The sequence below is a fragment of the Orycteropus afer genome, unplaced genomic scaffold, assembly GCF_000298275.1.
Source record: "Orycteropus afer afer isolate SDZICR_OR568_19922 unplaced genomic scaffold, OryAfe1.0 scaffold00102, whole genome shotgun sequence".
NCBI lineage: Eukaryota > Metazoa > Chordata > Mammalia > Tubulidentata > Orycteropodidae > Orycteropus > Orycteropus afer.
In genome coordinates this window covers 6,786,488-6,792,487 of record NW_006921689.1, presented here as the reverse complement: position 1 = coordinate 6,792,487, position 6,000 = coordinate 6,786,488, and positions in this window count along the sequence as shown.

Sequence of the window (6,000 nt, the reverse complement as noted above, 5' to 3'; positions counted from 1 at the left end):
AAAGTATATGTGAACTGCTGTATGAAAAGTGAATTTACTCTGTAAATCTTCACCCAAATCCTAATTAAAAAAAAGAAAAAAAAAAATCATTACAGAAAGTAGACATTATTCTCTATCATTCCTCTGGACCGGTGACTTCCTAGAATTCCTTACAGCTTTATCATTCTATGTGATAAATTAGATACAAATAAAATTCCAGTGGGGTTAAGAATGTACATTTTGAGTAAAATCAGGTCTTTCAAGAACAAGTCCAATTTTAAGCAAATTACTAACAACTTTACACTCTAGAAAATTAAAAAGATGCAAAAGGTGGCACCAAGTCTAGTCAATAGAATAAGGAACCACACACGTTGCTGAAAAATAAAATGAGAAGTATTCAAAGATAGAAGCATCTGCTAAAGAATAGTACAAATAAATGAGAAAGTTTGCTGAGATGAGATTTAATAGCAAAGATCCTGGAAGTACACAGGATGCAAATGTATATATAAGCCTTGTGGGGTGGGTAAGTCTCTAAATTTGTCAGAAAAAGGATACTTCTTTTTAAAGAGGTAAATTTTAATTTAAATATATATATATATATACACACACACACATATATATATTTCCAAAGGGCAGTCTTCTTTTGAATGTACTGTTCGATTTTGGTTTGTTTTTGTTTTCACCATAATGTGAACTTTCACTCCAACTTCTAGATTTGGATTCTCTCTGGGGTTCTAACATCAATCTTCTCTTGCTGCAAAAATACACTTCCCTAACCTCCTCTCTCCCTATTTATGATATAGATCTAAACCAAACCAAACCAAACTCACTGCCATCGAGTTGGATTCAACTCATAGCAACCCCTCCTTGGGTTTCCAAGGCATTATCACTACGGAAGTAGATTGCCCAACCTTCTTTCTAAGGAGTGGCTAGTGGGTTTGATCCACCAGCCTTCTGGTTAGCAGTCAAATGTCTAAACCACTATGTCACCAGAGCTCCCATGATGTAGATAACTCACAAAATTATGTCTCCTAACTCTACGCATATTGCTTACCATGTCTAGTCATGCGGGGTAAATTTCAACCTAAATAGTCCCCTCTCATATTTCCACATATTGAGATATTAGGTATCATTCAAAATTAACCATAAACACCACTTTCCCAATATGACTCTAGGCAAAAGTGTCTTCATTCTTTTATTAATTCTAGACCTTTTTTTGTACCTCTCACTAGGAAAATATCATAGGTTGTATCTTATCTTTTCCACTAACCTTTAATTTCTTAATGAGAATGAGAGTCTAGGTGATACTTATTTCTTTCTGTAGACTGTAGTACTTTCTCCTTAAGGAAGGATGGTCCTATCTGTGAATGATGGAAACATAACACTCCTGTTCATTCACTTATTCAGCAATTATTTATCCATAGACTGATTGACCAAGAGAGAAAAGGGTACATTTCAGTGATGGTCAATGCAAATAGGTTGTTGTTGTTGTTGTTGTTTGCCGTCGAGTCGGCCCCGACTCATAGCGACCCCTCCTTGGGTTTCCAAGGCAGTATCACTACGGAAGTAGGATTGCCCAACCTTCCTTCCGAGGAGTGGCTGGTGGGTTTGAACCGCCAGCCTTCTGGTGAGCAGTCAAATGCCTTAGGCACTATGCTACCAGAGCAAATAGGTTAGAAAATACAAATTCTAAACTTGTGTGCAATCTGTTTTTCAGTCAAATAATGGAATATCATTATTGCAGAGCATGGAAGGTTTTGAGTCATAGAGTCCTGGCTTCCCTTCCATTTATCTTCAGTAAATTAATCTCTCTGAGACATAGTTCATTTACTTTTAACATACAGATAATACTTAACTCTCAAGTTATTGTAAAAGGCAAATGGCATGTAAATGAGAAGTGCTCAGCATAGTGTCTTAAACACAGATGGTTATTATAAAAGGTATGAACATTATGATATTTTCTTGGGAGTTTGCTAGGAGGCCAATAATGTGAACACTAGCATGTTTTTATAAAAGGGAAGGCTCAGACTGCACCCCGTATAACCAAAAGCTCTTGTACACCATATAATTACAGAAAAATAGTTCTTCCCCATGAAATAAAACTGGAAAGAAATTATATATTCCATCTTATTAAAATAACATGTTTCAAAATAATCTTATTTATGTCAGCATCATTCTTTATCTTTAGAAACATTTTTTTTCTTAGAAAGAAAGAAAAGTACTTTGTCCTAAATTTTTAACTTGTTTTGATTAAAAAATGTGAAGTATGCTTCCAGCCAAACAATAGACAGGCATACAGAGTGAACATTTAAAACAGGTAGACATACTCCTTAGAGTGATCAAACATGGGAGAACAGAAGGGCAGTGTTTGCACAGGGAGACAGCTGGGGAGGGAAGGCAGGAGTGAATAGGAAGGAAGGACACAGGGAAGGAAGAGGTAACTACAGGGAGGAAGTGGGAAGAGAACTATTACATTGTAGGGAACTGCAGCCAATATCATGAAACAAAATGTCCATGAACTGCTGTATAGAAAATGAATTTGCTCTGTAAACTTTTACCCAAATCACAATAAAAAATAAAAAAAAAACCCTCCAAGTGTGAAATTTAGTTTTTAGTTTCCAAAGAGTTTTCCCTCCAAAATTTAAAATATATTACATATAATAAAATACTTACAGATGAAGCTAAGACTTCTGTTTTATACTGAGTCAGTATTTCTGACTTATCCTGGGTAGAAAGACTACCAACACAAGCTTTTGAAGAGGCCATATTTTTACCCCCTGTGAATATATCTTAGAAAGAGCAATTTCCTCCTCCCAATAAATTGCAATAGAGTGGACATTTTGCACTCCAGGACATCATTTGTAACCTAATTGCTACTTTGGGAAAGCCTCTCATCCTAATTTCATTTCTCCACCTCTACCTTCAATCTACATAATATAAGAATGAGGACTGACTGAGGACTGAGAAGAAAGGGCACTGTGCTTCCCTGGCTACAGGGACGGTGTATATGAAACAAATCATGGAATCATGGGCCCAGCATCCAAGTCCACACTATTGGAAAGAGGGAACTTTTCCTTTCATGGTTGAACTTGAATCCAGGAGGATATAGCCCATTGGCTATTGGCAACCATCTTGTTCTCTTGTAAAACCTAGGAAAGAATACCTAATATAGGATAAGAAAGCAGAGACTGAGTCTTCCTGATATCTGCTAAACCCATTAATAAAGTTACCAATAATCCTTAAAAAATAAACAAAGCATAAGTCATATTTTTTTTTCCTCATATCTTGTAAAGGTAGTATGTTGTTTACCAATCATGCATATTAGCAACTAATGGGTTAAGGAACAAGCTTTAACAGGGAATTGTACATGCCAGGATTCAATAAAACTAGAAGGCATGCATTCCTTTAGCCTCATTAATTTTCCAACAAAGGACTTACATGGGACAACTAGAGATGCAGTGACAATAGTTACTTCTGGAAAGGACCTCACCTCAGCCCAACATCCTGCAAGATAGTATTGGAACCAGGTCGTCTCATCTTGCTGACCCCTGAATAATAAATTTCCCTAAAAAAGGCTATTTCATGAATGATACTTTTGTCATTGTGTAACTCTCCCTGAGTCCTGATGACAGGCTCAAAAGGATTCACCTTTCAAGAGCTTAGCATATTAAAAGTGGTTTCTGTCATTTTCAGCTGAGCTACTCATTACTGACACCTGGTGAATAAGAGTAAGACAAGGATTTTGTCTTCTTTTTTAGAATTTTCTCTTAAGAATTGAGTTTAAATACTCTGGAGTACTTGGTTTTCATTCATTCATTCATTCACACAGACAACACAACTAATTAAGCACAAGATTATAATCTAGATCCTGAAAACACGACAATAAACAAGATATGATATCTTCTCTCAAAGTGGATTAAAAGGGCAACTGATTAATTAAGTAGAACATTACAATGCAGTCTGATAGTTACTACAAGTATCTGCAAGATGGGGGGATAGGAAGATGTCAGAGAGAAGTATGATTAAAAGACTCTTAGGTGGTAACTATATATAGAATCTGGACTCAACTATAATTATTCTCTTCCCAATTGGAAAGGAAGTACATCCTGAGATAAAATGATTAGAAAGAAATATGCTCCCTGACTAGGGAATACATGTCTGCATTTCTTGGCAGTAGAAGGGACTAAATATGTCAGCTCAAGCACAGAGGCTTGACTATAGTAGGTGCTTAATGAATACTTGAGTAATGAATGTCTAAATGGATAATTAGCAAAAAATATCTAATGGTGCCTAAATGATGTTACTAATCATCATTACTAATAAACACATGCATTTTGAAGTAATTTATAACTATAATCATAGTTAAGTTAGATAAAAGAAATCTTATATATTGAATTTAGTTTTGACACATAACATGTTACATAGTGACAGAAAGAAACCACATACTTTGTAGCTAAGAAAACTGTGTGTAGACACCAGCTGACCTGGTTTTCAGTCTCACTGGCCACTGTGACCTTGGCCAGGCTATTTAACCTTGACAAGCTTATTTCCTCCTAACAGGAAAAATAACTTTAGAAAATATTCTTTAAGTTGTTCTGAGGATTAAAGGAGGTAATGCAGTTGAAATGCTTAGCAGAGAGCCTAGAATTTAGTAAGCACTCAGTAAATGTTAGCTTTCATAATAATTAATACACCAATCCTTCACATATCAACACAGCCAGGTTTCAAAGACCAGCTTATTACACAAAAATCGGCATTATGCAAAAATGGAGTGACCTCATCAGATCACAAAAGAGAATGATTATATCATTACATAACTGCCAAACCACTGAGAATCATGGTTTAGGCTAGGTGACACGTAACCTTAACCATCACAGCTAGCGTTACTGTAGCCTTGCACCTCTGCATTTGTTACTTCCACGCATATGTTGTTAACACATGAAAGAGTTGGATAATAGAATTTTTATTATTGTCATAAATGAAAAATTTCACACAATGAGATAGTTGATAAGTGAGGAGTAGGAATAATAACTATCATTCATATAAAAATAAATTTAAAACATCAAGTAAGACTGTATGTAAGTTGAAATATTTAATCAGGAAAGATACTAACTCCAATATAACTATTATTTTAAGTGATCCCACTGGAATAATTATTTCTTGTGATTTTGGGCCCATATGTTTATGTCAGAAAAATGGAATATCGCCAAAGATTTATAAGTAATTGTGTAAAATTGCTCCTGTTATGTAAAATTAATTGAGGGCTTGCTCCAGCAGCTGTTATGTGTACACAGAGGCTGTAAACCCTATTAAACACAGTGATGACCATATAATCATGTTTTTCATTTAACATTTTGTGCTAGCTATGTTTACAAATAATGGCAACTAATTTAAATATTATTGACAATATAAGTATCTCCTAGTATATGAATAATCACCAAGGAGTAGATTGATATTTTGAAAATTCAATGATCTCTTAATTCGAAGAATGATTTCAATATAACATTACAAACTACATGCCCACTGGACCAATCGACACACAGTGATTTGGCTTTACCTTTGGCCCTTCCCTTTTTCACACAGCCAAAAGGTCTTACAAATACTTACATAAAATTTTCAAAAGGACAAAATATTTCATATGTATTATTTTTCATACCCTCTACACAACATTTAATTGTCTCTGTATGAATATAAGGAAATCAACATTTGGAATGATTGACCCACAACTAAAATTATAGCCTTAGACTCTTAAGTCTGAATTATCTGCCCTGACTCTTCAACCTTGACTTTCCCACATTGCCTCCATTTCTTTATTGTCAAACACCATAATTTTGCAAAATCATGTGTTCATATTATCTTTTTAGTTTCCCAATCAAACTTTAAATCTGTGGCAGTTGTCAGATCCTTTCTTTGTGTTATCACATTTGACCTTAAGTATATCTTTGGAAGAAGAAAACAGTTGGAGCTTGCCGTTGCTGACAATGGCTATTTTCATCTAATGATTCCAGTATTAATTTAAAG